This window comes from Dipodomys spectabilis, unplaced genomic scaffold (assembly GCF_019054845.1).
Source record: "Dipodomys spectabilis isolate Male_0828 unplaced genomic scaffold, ASM1905484v1 ptg000365l, whole genome shotgun sequence".
NCBI classification, from domain to species: domain Eukaryota; kingdom Metazoa; phylum Chordata; class Mammalia; order Rodentia; family Heteromyidae; genus Dipodomys; species Dipodomys spectabilis.
In genome coordinates this window covers 9470547-9488463 of record NW_024871042.1, presented here as the reverse complement: position 1 = coordinate 9488463, position 17917 = coordinate 9470547, and the positions used below count along the sequence as shown (strand labels likewise).

Below are 17917 nucleotides of genomic sequence, written 5' to 3'. Positions count from 1 at the left end.
TTGTTTACATTAATTAAATTGTCATTTGCTATGTTAAGAAAAAAAAAATGAAATGAGGACAGCTAAGATGGACCATCCACAGCTGTGCTGATAGAAGGCTAGGAATAGAAGGCTGTGAACATAAGGCCCAATTGACTAGAGAAAATTCACTGACTTAGGAAAGCTGTGTGCATAGGTGACTTATGATATATGAGCACATGTGTGTATGCAGAGGTGTAAGTGTTGAGTTAATTATGTGTAATATATGTGCACACAGCAATCGTTGTGGTCTGTTTGTATATGCTAGTGAGGTCTGTGTGTGGTAGGTGTATATGAATGAGTAGTGAGGAACAAGTCTAGAGTTGTGTGGTTCAGAGTGAAGGGGAATGTGAAGTAGTAGGCTGTGTGTACATGTTTACATGTATATATGTGTATATACTTGAGTGTCTGGGTACAGTCTACCATGTTAATAAGCCTGTGTGATATGTGTGTTAGTGTGTGTGTGTGTGTGTGTGTGTGTGAGTGTTTGGCTATCTGTGTATAGTGATACCATGTTAATCAGGGTATGTGACTGGTGTGTGTTATTATAATATGTATATGTATGTGGGCGTGGTTGGGTGTCTGTAAGGATACCATGTTAATGAGGGTGAGTGACAAGTGGTTATGTGTTATATAGTGGTGACTGAGTAAGAACATCATGAAGAACAGATGGGCTAAAACATGTCCACATGAGAGAGAGAGAAATAGCCAGAGAGAGGCTGGGAATCTCCTTTAAGATACTAGCCAGGGAATCATTGCTCTTATTCAGCCATCCCTGCTGTGTGAGTAAACAGTGAGAAGGCAGTCCTTTGCAAGTCCAGGAGAGGCCTCACCTTGATCTTGGACTTCTAGCCTCCAGAATTGTGAGAAAGCCAGTCTCTCACAGATGCTGAAATGACCCAGCCTGTGTGTGTTGTCATGGTGGCTTTTACTTACTAACACAGGAGACAACACTAGGAATGCTTTTGCAGGGCCTGGTCTATTCTATCAGTCAATAAATATTCAAGCAGGATATACATACGTGTATTTGTGCATATGCATAGCAGGATGCCCTTGGCACTGAGTTCACAGCAGTGTAATAGCTCTTACATAGCTTACAGGACCTGGAGGCTGCATGGGACCTCTCAGTAGATTCCCTGTGCTATTGAAGCTCCCATGCACACACTGATTCAGTCTCTTACTGATTCTTGGCTAAGACAATAGCCCTAAGATCAACAATATGCTATTGGTTGCAGAGTTGTGTTTTCAGTGGTGAAATGAAGCTGCAGGAATAGGTAACATACTGAATTTGATGTTTGGTATTTGGCCATCTGTGCACAACTCATACCACAGAACTGACAAGTGATGATGAACTTTCTGAGAAAGTGAAAAAGTATAACAATCTTCTTGCTTTCTGAAGGACTAGTACTATTTTGAAGATAATTGGTAAATGCAAATGTCTTAGAGTTTGTAATTTTTAAAAATCCAAACTTTTTTTTTACCTTCAATTTTTATTTAATCAGATCATCAAGGAAGATATTATTAACTAGCAGCATACTTCATGTTTCTGTGGTCTTGCAGTAAAGAAAGGACTACACCCTGGTTACAACATAAATAGTTGAGTGAGTTTTTTGTTGGAGTTTTTCTTTTTCTTTTTTTTCTTTCTTCCTTTTTTTAATTTTTTTTTTTTTGATGAGCAGGTTACAGTTATATGTAAGGTAATGAAGGTAATGAGTACATTTTTTTTGTCAGTCGTGGGGCATAAACTCTGGCCTGGGTACTGTACCTCAGCTCTTCAGCTCAAGCCTAGTGCTCTACCACTTGAGCTACAGCACCACTTCTAGCTTTTTCTGTTAATGTAGTACTGAGGAATTGAACCCAGGGACTCATTCATGGGAGGCAAGCACTGTACCACTGAGCTACCTTCCCAATCCTAGTACATTCGTTTTTAAACATTGTTATCACATCCCTCATTTTTTCCCGCTTACTCCCTTGCTACTCCCCTCCCCACAAGTTGTAGAGTACATTTCCAATGTAGTGTCAAGTGAGTATCAATGCTGCATTAGTTCATCCTTTGTCCTGATGTTTCTGTGATTCCCTTTCCCTTCTACAGATCAAATAAACTTATATACAAGACATAGGATACAGAAAACTAAGAGAAACAAAGAGAGAGAGAGAGAGAGAGAGAGAAAGAACCAACCACACACAGGACATAGTAAGAACCTCTTGTTTCCAATTCTTGGAATTCATGTTGATGCGACTCATGATATGTGGTCCTACATGCTTAGCAATTAAAACTCAAACTTTAGAAATACATGTTACTTAAACATTAAAATAGGGGCTGGGAAGGTGGTTCAGTGGTAGAATGCTTGCCTCGCATGCATGAGGCCCTGGGTTCGATTCCTCAACACCACATAAAACAGAAAAAGCTGGAAGGGTTCTGTGGCTTAAGTGGTAGAGCACTAGCCTTGAACTGAAGAACTGAGGGACAGCACCTAGGCCCATAGTTCAGGCCCACACCAATTAAAAAAAATGAAAAATCCCCAAACAGTAAAATAGACATTGGTATCAAAATCTGAAAATAAAAATCATTCAAAACCATTTGAAAATGAAAACCTCAAAACAAATCATATGATATACGTATTAATTTTGTTGAATTTTTTTTTGGTTGTGGGGCTTGAACTCAGGACTGGATGCTGCTGTCCCTGAGATCTTTTGTTCAAGGCTAGCACTCTACCACTTTGAGCCACAGCTCCACTTCTGGTTTTTGAGTGGCTAATTGGAGATAAGAGTCTTATGGGGACTCTTCTACCCAGGCTGGCTTTGAGCTGCGATCCTCAGATCTCAGCCTCCCAAGTAGCTAGGAATATAGCCACAGGCTTCTGACTTAATTTTGAATTATTTCATTTGATATATGCTGTATCTTGAAACTTTTGTTTTTCCCCAAGCATATAAAAACACAGCTTGAACAGCTGTACGAAACAGCTCTGAGCCTGCCCTCTTGGCCAGCAGATTGCTCAGGCTCCAGAACTGCCTTTCTATGGCATATGGTTGGCCATACTGGTTCTCAGTGCATTGGGCCCAGGGTAGGCAGATCAATGAATCTCTCAATTTCCCTAGTCTCTTTCCTCCCTCAAGGTGATTTATTAGGAGGTGGGAATTATAAGTGCTGAGACCAGAATAGAGAAATTGCAGGGTTCTGTCACCTTTCTCTATCCATGTGACCTTGGTGCTTGTAGTGCTTTCTTCTATTCTTCAGTACACTTCAGTGCACTCCCAGGTTTAGACGTTTGCCATCATGGATGTGCAAATGGGGGGGGGGGGTTCTCTAGAATAAGTGGAAACTTCCCAGACTACAGGACACAAAACTCACTGGGGCCAGTGACTAGTTTGAGTACACAAAAGAAGGGACACTCCTAAAATGAATGCAGCTCCAAAACTGACAACTGTCCTTTGACCAGCCCTCATTCTGCACCAGGCTAAACAGTGTTCTTGCCATTACATGTTTTTTTTTTTCCTCCTCTCTGAGTGGCACATACAGTCCTCGAGAGAAGGCTGCTCACTAAAAAGTCTCCCAAATAAAGTCGAAAGCAATATCCACCACAGATGTACAAGTTTCAATTTAGAAACAAGAAATGTGAACAAGCAGGGTAATGTAACAGCTGAAATGCCAAAAAATTCTAGTTTTAAAAATGATCAATGAGTCAGGCGCTGGTGACTCACACCTGTAATCCTAGCTACTCAGGAGGCTGAGATCTGAGGATTGCAGTTCTTTTTTTTTTTTTTGGTCATGGGGCCTGAACTCTGGGCCTGGGCACTGACCCTCAGCTCTTCAGCTCAAGACTAGTGCTCTACCATTTGAGCTACAGTGCCACTTCCTGCTTTTTCTGTTTATATGAGGCTGAGGAATTGAACCCAGAGCCTCATGCATGCCAGGAAAGCACTCTACCACTGAGCCACCTTCCCAGCCCTAGAATTGCAGTTTAAAGCCAACCTCAGGCAGGAAAATCCAAGATACTCTTATCTCCAATTAACCACCAGACAACCCAAAGTGGTGCTGTGGCTCAAGTGGTAGAGCACTCGCCTTGAACTGAAGAGATGGAGATGAAGGACAGCATCCAAGCCCAGAGTTCAAGTCCCACGATGACCACCAACAACAACAAATGATCAATGAAGTTAGGTACTAGTGGCTCATGCCTGAAATCCTAGCTACTCAAGAGGCTGAGACCTGAGGATCACAGTTTGAAGCCAGTCCCAGCAGGAAAGTCTGTGAGATTCATCTAATTAACAACCAAAAAGCTGGAAGTGGAGCTGTGGCTCGAGTGATAGAACACTCACCTTGAGCAAAAGAGCTCAGAGACAGTGCCCAGCCCCAAGTTCAAGCCCTAGAAATGGCATGTGCATGCATATGCACATAGACACAGACACAGACACATACAGACACAGACACATACAGATACAGACACATACAGACACAGACAGACAGACAGACAGACAGACAGACACACACACACACACACACACACACAATCAATCAATCAATCAGCTGAGCACTGATGGCTCCTGTCTGTAATCATAGCTCTCAGGATACGGAGACCTGGAATACTGAGATACATGATAGCCTGGGTAGAAGAGTCCAGAAGACTCCACCTCTGATTAACCAGCAAAATGGGAGTGTGGCTCAAGTACCAGCCATGAGCAAGAAAGCTAGGTGAGAGTACAAGGTCCTGAGTTCAAGCTCTACTACTGGCACACACACAAGTCATCAGTGACTTCAAAGTGGCTTCACATGAACAGATATAGTCAGTTCAAGACATGAGCAAGAAAATCAACAACTTGGATGGAAAATTCAACAAAGTAGACAAGAAATTCAGGGAAGACATAGAGATTCTGAAACAAACGGGCAAATAAATGGAATTCTTGGAAAGAAAAAGCTCTGTAAATCAAATAAGGAACTCAATGGAAATCAGCAACAATAGAATAGGCCAGGCAAAAGAAACAATAAGAGAACCAAAGACAAGATTGAGGAATCACTACATTCAAATAGCAACAAAGGAGAGAGAAAAAAAGAGAAGCCACTGTGACAACATCCAAGACCTCTGGAACACCAAACCTATGAATCTGTGATGTAGAAGAGATTGAGACTAGAGCTGTATAGCTGTGGATCATGCCTGTAATCCTAGCTACTAGGAAGGCCAAGATCTGAGGATTGTGGTTCAAAGCCAGGCCAGGCAGGAAGACTGGGAGACTTGTATCTCCAATCAACTACCAAAAAGCTGTGAGTGGATCTGTGGTCCAAATGGTACAGTGGTAGTCTTGAGAACAAAAGCTCAGGGACAGTGTCCAGGCCCTGAATTCAAAGAAGAAAGAGGAGGAGGAAAAGGAAGGAGAAGGAGGAAAAGGGGGAGGAAAAGGAAGAAGAAGAAGAAGGAAGAAGGGAAAGAAGAAAGAATGAAGAAGAATGAGGAGGAAGGGAAGGAGAAGAGAGGAAGAGGAAGAGGAAAGAGATACAGGCTAAAGACATAACATTTAATAAAATCATAGTAGAAAAATTCCAATTATAGGGAAAGAAATGGACTTCCAAGTACATGAGCCATTTAGGATCCCATGTAGACGGGATTAGAAAAAACATCTCCACATCTTAATATAATTAAAGAGGCAAGAGAACACACTATGAAAGAATACATAAAGCTGAGCACACATAAAGGCTCACACAAAGGCAAACTTAATTAAGATAACAGCAGAAACCTAGAGAAGGAGATAAAGGACTGATATATTCCAGGTCCTGAAACATGGCTCAAGTGGTAGAGTGTTAGGCTGTTAATGAAAAACCTGAGTAGGAATGTGAGGCCTTCAGTTCAAGTACCAGGACTAGCAGGAAAAAAACAGGTCAAGCCCTGAAACAAAATATCTGTCAAACTGTACATCTAGCAAAAGTATCCACTAAAATCGAAAGAGAAATAAAGACCTTCCATGACAAACAGAAACTGAACAATTCATGACCACTAAGCCAGCATTGCAGAGTATACTTAAAGGAATACTACACGTAGAAGAAAAGTATAAGAAAGCACAACAGCTCAGAAAATAAGTAAGTCTCACTAGGAAAAAAACTAAGCAAATGTGAAGTAGAAAAGAATCAAATACCATTTATTCAGTAAACCAGCAAAACTCTAGGATAAATAAGAGACACATACCTCTCAATAATAACCCTAAAGGGAAATGGTTTAATCTTTACAATTAAAAGATGCAGATTGTCCAAATGGATATTAAAAATTTGCAACTCTGCTGTGTACAGCAAACTCATCTCACTGGGAAAAACACCTATAGCCAAGATTGGCCTGGAATTTGCTTTGTAGTCCAGACTGGCCTGAGCTCCCCATCTTCAGTCTCAGACTCCTGAGTGATCACAGGCACGCACCTATTCCTGCCTATTTACATGGAACCCAAGGACGTGAGTATTCAGCTTTTTCACTCACAGCTGGCACTGTACTACTGGAGCCACACCTTCAGTCCCCTGCTTAATTGGGGAAAAAAACTCTCTCAGACTTGTCTGCCCAAGCTGTCTCTGAGCCTCAATGCCTCAGATCTCAGCCTTTTGAGTTGCTATGATTATAGGCATGGGCCATCAGCACCATGCCTCTAGCCTTTATTATTATTATTATTATACTTTTGTCATTTATGGGGCTTGAACTCAGGGCCTAGGCACTGTCCCTAAGCTTCTTTTGCTCAAGGCTAGTGCTCTACCACTTGAGCCACAGAGCCACTTTTGGCTTTTTCTGTTTGTGTGGTACTGAGGAATCCAACCCAGGGCTTTATGCATGTTAGGCAAGCACTACCACTAAGCCACATTCCCAGCCATTTGCTTATTATTTTTAAGATGGAATCTTATAGCCTGCCAAGGCATATGCCTATTTTTGAAATTCTCGTCTTTGGAGCTGGGAAGGTGACTCAGTGGTGGAGTTCTTGCCTTGCATGCATATGCCCTGGGTTCCATTCCTCAGCACCACATAAGCAGAAAAAAGCCAGAAGTGGTGCTGTGGCTCAAGTGGTAGAGTGCTAGCCTTGAGCTGAAGACCAGGCCCAGAATTCAGGCCCCATAACTGACAAAAAAAAAAAAATTCTTGTTTTTGTTGGGATGACAGGTATTTGCCACTGCTATTAGTTTTTTTTTTTTTTTTTTTTGGTCTGGTCGTGGGGCCTGAACTCTGGGCTTGGGCGCTGTCCCTCAGCTCTTCAGCTCAAGGCTAGTGTTCTACCACCACTTCCAGCTTTTTTCTTTTTGCTTATGTGGTGCTGAGGAATCGAACCCAGGGCCTCATGCATGCAAGGCAAGCGCTCTACCACGGAACCACCTTCCCAGCCCCCTGCTATTAGTTTTTAAAGGATCTCATGAACTTTTCTACCTGAGTTGGCCATAAACTTTGGATGCTCTCATTCTCAGCCTCTGAGGTAGCTAGGATTTCAGGCATGAGCTACCAACATCTGGTTAATTTTTGATGAACAGAAATTGAATAGTATTGTATATAGTTGTATCACTTAATGATATAATTATTATTATAGAGAAGTATATCAAGATACTGAATTGTAAGTAAGGCATGGTGGGCCAAGCCTGAAATCCCAGTACTTGGAAGGATTTTGTAGCCTAGGGCAATCTGGTTTACAAAAACTGGGTTGTTAAAAAAAAAAAAAAGTAAACTAAATCAACTGACCAACAAAAGAATGAGGAAGTACTTTACATATTAATATGTAATACTAGCTACTCAAGAGACTGAGATCAGAAAGATCATGGTTTAAGTCCAGCTGAGCAAAAAGTTTTCAAGAACTTATTTCAACAATAATTAGACACTGTAATGTTTGTTATCCTAACTATAGTGGGAATTATAAGTAGAGGGATCTGGTACAGGCCAACCTAAGCAAAAAGGGAGATCTTATCTCAAAAACAAGTTCAAGCCCTATGTGCATGTGTGTGCGCGCGCGTGCGCACACACACACACACACACACACACACACACACACACACACACACACACACTGAGATGTCCTAAAGTTTGTGACTTCAGAGAGGGGACCAGAATTAAATTACCTTGACAGTCCTATTATCCAAAGAGATCAGGAAGCCAAGCCTAGAACTCTGAAAATGAAACTAAGAAAAGGGAAAGGAGGCCCACAGAGGAGTATTAGGGAAGAAGGTCACTGAGTGGAGAGGACTTCAAGAGGTTTGGGACAGGCATGGAAGGCACTCATGCCCTTAAGTCAGGACCATTAGGAGTAAGGAGGAGGAATGAAGATCAATAACTTGTTTGTCTAAAGGGAGATCAGTGGAGTCACTGGCTCCAGGACTTCTGGTTTCAGGGGAGGTGGAGGAGGAAATGGATGACAATGGGGAATATGGATACACAACTTGGAGAATAGGAAGTAGCCTGTGAGGGTCAGAGTTGCTAGTGTTGGTGGCGGTGGCCCCATGGTGATAGGCTGAGAGAAGCAGATGACTAACACCTCAGTGACACCCAGCATGAAAAGCATTTTGGAAGACATTCAAGATATTGGCTCAGTGACCAGCCAATGCCAATGCAGGTTTTGGGGTCAGACCTTAGTGCTGACAGTTGAATGGATCCCTGCATGCTATTTAATCTTTCATGTTTTGCTTTCCTCCCATTGGGACCTGGGATTGTGGAAGATTAAAATGAGGTGACCACAAAGAGAAAGAGTCCAGCACAAAATTAATAGTTATGGCTGAAAGGAGGATACTCTTAGTAGTAGAACACAAAGGTACAGTGCCTATGTGCATCTGGTCATATAAAATCATATCTATGGAAATGAACTCCAGGAAATGAAAATGAGAGTTACTTTTTCTTTGTTGCTGTTTTTCTTTTCTATTTGTATTGCTTGTTCATTTATCTGTCTTTGAGAGGATAAAGGGCACTAGACACTATGTTGAAAATGAACTATACAGCTTGTGGGTAGGGATGGAAGGGAAAAAATTGGGTGAGAGTGTGGGAAGGGGTGGCATTGTCCAAAAAGAAAGGTACTCTTTACATACGTTATGTAACTGTAACCCCTCTGTATATCATCTTTATAATAACAGAAAAAAATAGTTATGGTTACCCTGGTCAAAATCTAGGATTTACTTTTGATTTCTTTCTTCTTTTCTTTTCTTTTCTTTTTTTTTTTTTGCCAGTTGTGCAGCCTGAACTCTAGGCCTGGTGCTTCTTCAGCTCTTCAGCTCAAGGCTAGCACTCTACCACTTGAGCCACAGCGCCACTTCTAGTTTTCTGGTGGATTATTGGAGAGAGATATGGGGCTGGGGAGGTGGCTCAGTGGTAGTGTGCTTGCCTTGCATGCATGAAGCCCTGGGTTCGATTCCTCAGCACCACAAAAGCAGAAAAAGCTGGAAGTAGGGCTGACACTCAAGTGATAGAGTGCTAGGCTTGAGCTGAAGACCTGAGGGACAGTGCCCAGGCCCAGAGTTCAAGCCCCATGACCGACAAAAAAAAAAAAAATCTCATGGACTTTCCTGCCCAGGCTAGCTTTGAACTGAGATCATCAAATCTCAGTCTCCTGAGTAGTTAGGATTATAGGCGTGAGCCCCTTGCCTCGGCTTGTTGTAGCTTCTTAGTGCTCTCCTTACTCCTACCTGTGTTCTTCCTCCTCCACCTAGTCTCACCTGTGGCTAGAGTGATCTTGCCAAACCTAAATTCACAGTAAACTATTATATGTTCTATAAATAACTCAAGGTCTCCAAGCATAAGAAATGATAAAGACATGGAAATACTAATTACCCCTGATTTGATATTACATGGTAAATACAGGTGTATTACTACATCTAACCCCATAACGATATTTAATTATTACGTTAGCCAATAGTCCACAACCCTTCCCCCTTACACTAATCAACAAACAATTACCACCATTATCAACAAGATTCTTCTTCTTTACACCCTCAGAGTAGAAGCCATGTCCTCACTGGGGCAGAAGGCTCTGTAAGGGCTCTCCCCCTTTTCCCCCCACTGGAGTTTACACAGGGCAGTCCTTAGAGTCCTGAACTCACCTGCAGCTTCAACCTGAGGCCTGCCCTAGTTACCTAGGCCTGTTCATCTCCTTTCTACTTTCACATAAAGGCTATTTTCTCTTTAATGTTCTGGCAAAAATCCTGTACATCTTAACCTTCTTTCCTGTTTTCCCTCAGCATTTATAATAATATGACATTATTCTATGTTTTTTTTAATTGATAGTAATGGAGATGAACTCAGGGCCTTGTATTTGCCAGACATGTAATCTACCACTTGAGCCACGTCTCCAGCCTGACATTTTGCTGGTTATTTTTGGAGATGGAGTTTTTGGACTTTTCTCTCTGGATTGGCCTCCCATTGCCACTTTTCCCTGGATCTCAGCACCCTGAATAGCTAGGAATACAGTTGTGAACCACCAGATGCCCAGATGCGACAGAGATTTTTCTTAGTCTTTTTTTTTTTTTTGCTGGGTACTGGGGCTTCAATTCAGGTTCTCGAGCTCTTGCTTGGCTTTTTTCCGTTCAAGGCTGACGCCTTGCCTCCCTCTTGTCACTGCTGTCTAGTAATCTGGAGAGTGTGTGTCTTCACTTCTGCAAAACACTTTGATTGGCTAAATATTTTATATAAGTAACTAAGTCTTCTTGCTCCCAGTTTCCTTAGTTGCGAGTCTGGATATTACCCTTGCTGAGGTGACTTCTTGACTGTTTCCAGAAGATGCTAGACTAAGAGCTGTGAATAGCTGAATACCACAGGGCACATCAGAGAGATGGGCTCCAGTCCTGGAGGCTCTAAAGTTTCCCAGCACTTGGACAGGGCTGTGGAGGTTGTCTCACTTCACAATCACCATTTCTTAGACTCTTCGCTGGGCCCCTGGACAAGGCCCCGCCTCTGGACCAGCCCCGGCCCGGGACCAGCCCCTCCTCTGAGGCCGGGCCCCTTCCCGGGACCAGCCCCACCCCTGAGGCCGGGCCCCGCCTCTAAAACCAGGCCACGCCCCCAAATGTAGGCCCCGCCCAGGACCAGGCCCCGCCCCCGGGCAGACCTCGTTCCTCCCCCTCCCTCAGGGAGGTGCTGGGAGGAGGAGGAGGAGGAGGAGGTGGAATAGACGGAGAGGGAGGAGGGGAGGGAGGAGGAGTAGAAGGAGGAGGGGTCGGCGCCGGGAGGCCTGAGGAGCGCGGCTCCGCGGGCGCGGGACACAAAGAGCGGCCGGCGGGACACCCGGTGGGAGCGAGCAGGGCCCCCGAGTCGGCACCCGCGGTTCCCGACCCGCGCGCGGGCGGCGAGCCGGGACGCCCGCTCTCCAGGTGAGCGGGGCGGGGCGCCGGGGCGGTCGGGAGTCCCGGCGGCCGGGCCCGGGCCCTCGGCGTCCCCCCAGTCCCGCCCCGCGCGGGGTGCGCATCTCCGCGCCGTGTCCAGGTGCGCGCGGACTCCTCTGGGTGCCGACACCGGTTCCGGTAAGTCTGTGGTGGTGTCCGGCGTTTTCTGTCATCCTCCCGGGCGAGGCGGGGCCGGGCGGCGCTTAACCCTCCAGGTCTTCGGTCCTCGAGGAAGCCTGGCCTTGGGGACCAAACTTGTACACGCCAGGGTTTCCCGAGGCGGCCATGGAAACCCGTGCGTCCTGGAGGAGCTTCGCGCTGTCCTGTTCCTCCACCTACCCAGTGGTCTTCGCTCTCGGGTGTGCGCTGGGTGGTCGGGGAGCACGGGGAAGGGTGTGTGTGTGTGTGTGTGTGTGTGTGTGTGTGTGTGTGTGTGTGTGTGTGTGTGTGTGTGTGTGTGTGTGTGTGTGTGTGTGTGTGTGTGTGTGACAAGCTGTGCTCTCCGTCACGAAAGGGTTAAACTGAAGGCTGGGTGGAGGCGTGCGGGGCCTGGTACCTCCCGCGCCCTGAGGGTGTGCCAGATCCTCTCGAGCTGCAGGACCCGGGGTGAGGGCGGGGGCATCCCTGCCAAAGACCCTTCTCGTTACCCCTCCTCTGGAAGGCTCTGATCCCCAGTGCACCTACTGGTGCCTAACTGTTGCACAGCATTCTTCTGTAAAGTGCGATTCAGCCCCACTCCGAGCCACCTACCTACCTGCTTTCCTTTGGTTCTTTCAGCAGTTAGCACGTGGATAGATGGTTGATATTGGGGTTAAAAGAAGGCTCTTGTGAATTTTGTCAGTTGAAGACTTTCCGAACTTCCCCTTTCCGCCTTCGGCAGTATCAGATTCCAGTAGGGGTCTGTCTAAGCCACTTAGGGTGTTTGACATTAATTCCCTGTGCCTTTGTATTAATAGCACTTCCACTAGCTCCTTGTAGGACCCTGGGTTTGCACAACATAGAAGTGAAGGAGGATGGTCCTGTCCTGTGTCGTTTCCCCCTCCTCCCCGCAACAGGACTTGGATCAAGCTTTGGACCAGAGAATTGGGGAAGGTATAGAGATGCTCCCTGGCTGGGAGGGACTATAAAGGATGCTGAGTTTCTCCTTAGAGGCCCTTGCTGTGATTTCCAGAGGCTTCACAATGGACTTAGGCAACTTTTAAAACAGGAAAACTAAAAAACAAAAACAAAAAAACAACCAAAAACTGAAAAGATTAAAATGGGTCTGTTCAGAACACTCAGCCAAGCAGTTTTATGAACTGAGTGCAAGAGAGTGTACATTAGAACACAATGCTCAGGTGATTAGAGCAGCAGTCTATTTTCACCTGCTGTCCTGTCTTGTGTGACCTACATAGCTGTTAGTGACTTAAACTAGTACAGATCTTGTTAGTTTGTAGTCATTTGCCACTGATTGATATTTGTTCAACTACCCTTATGTTTAAGGGTAATCCTATAAGCTTATAATGGCACAGAAAAATCTTCATCAACTAGTGATGTAGCCACTGAATATCACCTTGTAGTGATTGTAACATCTTAGTTCAAGGAATCCCTATACCTTTGTGGTGATACTGAAGTAAACAAAAGTACTTTTCTATCAGTCTTAGAAGAATTAGCATATACAGTTGTGTATAGTGTATAGTATATAATATGCTTTTTGTGATGGTATTAGGAATCTTAAGCCCCATAATACTTAATAGTGACAATAAACAACTACATTACTGGTTCATGAATTTATTCTGTACTTTTTGTGAGCGTACCATTACTAGAATTTGAACTCAGTGCCTTACACTTGCTTAGGTTTGCTTGCTCAGCTGGTGCTCCACCACTTGAGTCATACCTCCAGCTCAGCTCTTTGCTGGTTAATTGGAGATGGAATCTCTTGAACTTTTCTGCCTGGGCTGGCTTTGTTTTTTTTGTTTTTGTTGGTTGTGGGGCTTGAAGTTTGGGCCTTGGGCACTGTCCCTACGCTCTTCAGCTCAAGGCAAATGCTCTACCTCTTGAGCCCCACTTTCAGTTTTCTAGTGTTTTTTTTTTTTTTTTATTGGAGATCAGAGTCTCACGGGCTTTTCTGCTGGGGCTGGCTTTGAACCGTGATCCTCAGGTCTCAGCCTCCTGGTAACTAGGATTACAGGCGTGAGCCATGGGCGCTCAGCCCTGGGCTGGCTTTGAACCAGCATCCTCTGATCTCATCTTCCCAAATAGCTAGGATTGCAGCTGTGAACCCTGGTGCCTGCATATTAAATATTTTATTATGTTAGAGTATACTTGTACTACTTACTTAAAAGTGTAGTGTAAAAAAGTATGCTGAATTGTATCAGCAGCCCTATACATCTCTTGACTGCATTAAAAATCCATTTTAAGTGATGAGCCTACACCATCTAGGTTAATATGAGCACACTCTGATGTTTACACAATGACAGAATTACCTGACAGTTCATCTGTCAGAATGTAGTTCTGTCTGTACACTTAACTGTATATTGGCAAATAAAATTTGAATCTGGCTGGGTGCTGGTGGCTCCGATGGTAATCCTAGCTACTTAAGAGGCTGAGATCTGAGGATTGAAGTTCAAACCCTGTCTGGGCAGAAAAGTCTGTAAGACTTTTATTTCTAGTTAAGCACCAAAAAAACTGGAAGGAGAGCTGTGGTTCAAGTGGTTGAGTGCTAGCCATGAGCACAAAAGCTCAGTAACAGTACCCTGTGTTCAAACCCCAAGATGGATATACACACACAAAATGAATCTGTCTACATAAAATTTAAATTCAATAAAATTTAGAGGGTTATAGTGTTTTTTTTCCACAATGAGAAAATAGCAAGCCTTCTCCAAAGAACTTTAGATAGTATTTAACAACATCAAATTAAAAGGAGAAAATTGTATAAAGAACATTTGGTTTTAAACGACTTTTAATTGAGTTTATATGAAGTTTGATAAAAAACTGATTTTCTGTAACTCATATTTTTTTTTTTTTTGCCAGTTGTGGGCTCTGAACTCTGGGCCTGGGCACTGTCCCTCAGCTCTTCAGCTCAAGGCTAGTGCTCTACCACTTGAGCCATAGTGCCACTTCCAGCTTTTTCTGCTATGTGGTGCTGAGGAATCGAACCCAGGGCATCATGCATGCAAGGCAAACACTTTACCACTGAGCCACCTTCCCAGCCCTGTAACTCATATTTTTTTCTGTACATTTACAGGGTTGAGGTAGGTAAGCTGTTCTGGTTATTTGTTAAAATTATGTTGTAAATCCCTTAGGATTAGTTTGTCCTATATGGAACATCCTTTTGAATATTCCACAAAGTTCTAACTGTAAGAATACAGACCCTCCCTTTTATGGTGAATAGCTTTAGATTCTGGTTTGTGAATGCTTCCTTTTAATTTTTATTTTTGGAGGTATTGGGGTTTGAACTCAGGTCCTTGTGCTTGCTAGGACAGACACTGTACCACTTGAGCTGTACCCCTAACAATAGATATAAACATTTTTTTAAATGGCTTATTGTATTGCATCTTATTCTATGTTACACTGTTTTTTCCATTATAACATTTTTTAACTCAGGGTACATCTTAAAATTAATGCTATCTTAGTACTGAGTTCAGATTGTGTGTGTGTGTGGGTGGGTGATGTGTGTGTGTGTGTGTGTGTGTGTGTGTGTGTGTGTGTGTGTGTGTGTGTGTGTGTATGTATGTATGTATGTGTGTATAACAGTTCTGGGGCTTGAACTCAGGGCCTGGGAACTGTCCTTGAACTTTTTTTGTTCAAGCTAGCACTCTACCACTTTAGCAACAGCTCTACTTCTGACTTTTTTGGTAGCTAAATGTATATGAGTCTTATGAACTTTTCTACCTGGGCTTATTTAGAACTGTGATCCTCAGATCTCAGCTTCTTGAGCATCTAGGATTACAGGTGTAAGCCACCAGTGTATATGGGCTTGGGTTAAGATTTTGACAGCTGATTTTCTTTCCTTGTCATATGTCTTAAATCAGTGGCATCTTGGATTTAATGAAATAAGATGATTTTCCTGCCTGCATTATCTAAACAAGAAGGAAAAAAATGACAATACTTCTAGTAGAGAGTTTTTTTTTCTTTTCCTGGGGCTTGAACTCAGGGCCTTGGCACTGTCCCTGAGCTTCTTTTCTCAAGGCTAGCACTCTACCATTTGAGCCACAGCACCACTTGAGGCTTTTTCTGTTCATGTGGTACAGAGGAATCAAACCCATAGGGCTTCATGCATGCTAGCAAGAACTCTACCACTAAGCCACATACATTCCCATCCCCTTTAGTAGTTTTATACATAAGGATTTTTCTGTTTCTGATGCCTACATTAATACCCTAAGCAAGACAATCAGATTTTTTTTTTGTTGGTCATGGGACCTGAACACTGGGCCTAGGCACTGTCCCTCAGCTTTTCAGCTCAAGGCTAGTGCCCTACCACTTGAGCCACAGCACTACTTCTGGCTTTTTCTGTTTATGTGGTGCTGAGGAATTGAACCCAAGGCCTCATGCATGCAAGGCAAGCACTCTACCACTGAGCCACTTTCCCAGCCTGACAATCTGCTTTTGATTATATTCACCCCCTCATCTGATACAGCAGGCACTTCAGACTGGATTTCCTCTATGTCCCAATCCATTTTTCTTCTGTTTGCTGCCTCAGGAATGAGACAGCTGAGGTTTCAGCAGTGCTAGCCCCAGAATGCCTGAAGGGAGAATCTCCTCTATGCTGGAAGGTAGATTAGGAGATTAAACCTTAGTATAGTATGTGAGGTGGGTATGAGGCTCTCTGTATACATAGTCATATGATGCTAAATGAGGGAAATACATTTTGACTTGAGTGGTAACTTTAGTCTCTGTTTTTGCTGGTTATATGGAGATAAAATCTTGTAAACTTTTTGCCCAGGCTGGCTTCAAACTGTGATCCTCTGAAATTCAGCTTCCTGAGTAGCTAAAATTACAGGTGTGAGCCACCACTGCTTAACCACAGAGAATATTTTTGCATAAAGTAAGATGCCTATGAGTGATGTAATCTTATGCAGCCACTCACGTATATAGTTTGTTTTAACCTTATGCAGTAGACTAGTTTTAGTGCTACTCCTTTCTTTCTTTCCTTCCTTCTTTCCTTCCTTCCTTCCTTCTTTCTTTCTTTCTTTTTTTTTTTTTTGTTGGTTGTGGGGCCTGGGCCTGGGCGCTATCCCTCAGCTCTTCAGCTCAAGGCGAGCTCTCTACCACTTGAGCCACAGCGCTACTTCCGAGTGCTACTCATTTCTTGAAGTGACTTTGGAGTTCAGATGTCTGTGCCTCATTCTCCCCATTTATCAAGTAAGAATGGTTTTCCTAAGTGAGTTAATGGATGAGATGTTGTAACACTCTGAAATTCTATTGTTTAAAATAGGAGGATTTAAAAAATATTTAATACCATGATCATCAAAGAACAGATACATGTTAGACAAGCAACTCTCAGAGCTTGTCAGTGAGGGACAGGTATGTGACTGAGCCTCCTTCCCTCCCTCCTTCTCTCCCTTCCTCCCTGTCTTTATTCTTTCTTTGTCTGTCTCTGTCTCTCTCTCCCTCCGTCTCTTCCTCCCCCCCCTTCTCTCTCTCTTTTTTCCTTTCTTCCCGTGGTAGGCTTGGGTGCTATCCCTTAGTTTATTCATTCAAGGCTTAATTTATTCACTCATGGGCTTTCCTCCTCCTTCCTTTTCTTGGTGTTACTAGGGTTTGAACTCACAGCCTTATACTTGCTAGGTAGGTGCACTGCTACTTCAGCTATATATGCTTCCAACCATTTTTGCTGTAGTAATTTTTCAGGTTGAGTCTTGAGTTTTTCCTAGGGTCTAACTGGTTCTGCAGTCCTTCTGCCTATGGCCTCCTGAGTAGCTGGGACCACGGGCACCTGCCATCATGCCCAGCTTTCGGTTGATATGGGATCTTCCTAATTTTTTTTGCCTTGAACGGAAATCCTGATTTCTACCTTTCAAGCAACTGGTATTACAGGCACAAGCTGCCATGCCTGACCTCATCTAAGTCTTTTTATTATTATGAAATCCTATTTGACTCAGAGAAAACTTCACATCAGCCTAGGATTGTAGCATATTATTTTAGTTTATTTTGTTTGGCATGACTTAAGTAGTTGCAATAGCAAAATATAGTCATTTCTTTATTACCCATTTTCTTGAACTGCTATGGTTATCTGTGCTTGCCAAGTCAGAATCCTTTCTAGAACTTTTTTTTTTTTTTTTGTTCGGTCGTGGGGCTTGAACTCTGGGCCTGGGCGCTGTCCCTCAGCTCTTCAGCTCAAGGCGAGCGCTCTACCACTTGAGCTACAGCGCCACTTCCGGTTTTTTTGTGGTGGTTTATTGGAGATAGGAGTCTCACGGTCTCTCCTGCCCGGGCTGGCTTTGAACCGCGATCCTCAGATCTCAGCCTCCTGAGTAGCTAGGATTACAGGCGTGAGCCACCAGCGCCCGGCTCCTTTCTAGAACTTTTGAATTGTTGGTGTTGACATTGACCCTCACAGCAGACTCCTTCTTTAGAAGTAGAACTCTAAATACTCAGTCTTCTCAGATTCTG

General features: G+C 43.7%; 1 protein-coding gene across 1 annotated transcript in view; it reads left to right on the top strand.

Moving 5' to 3' along the window:
- Window positions 1–11446: 11446 nt before the first annotated feature.
- Window positions 11447–17917, top strand: part of Ninl (ninein like) — a 139842-nt gene continuing 133371 nt past the window's right edge. The window contains exon 1 of the mRNA XM_042666513.1: window positions 11447–11461. The gene's annotated coding sequence lies outside the window, so the exon portion shown is untranslated. The remainder of the gene's footprint in view (window positions 11462–17917) is intronic.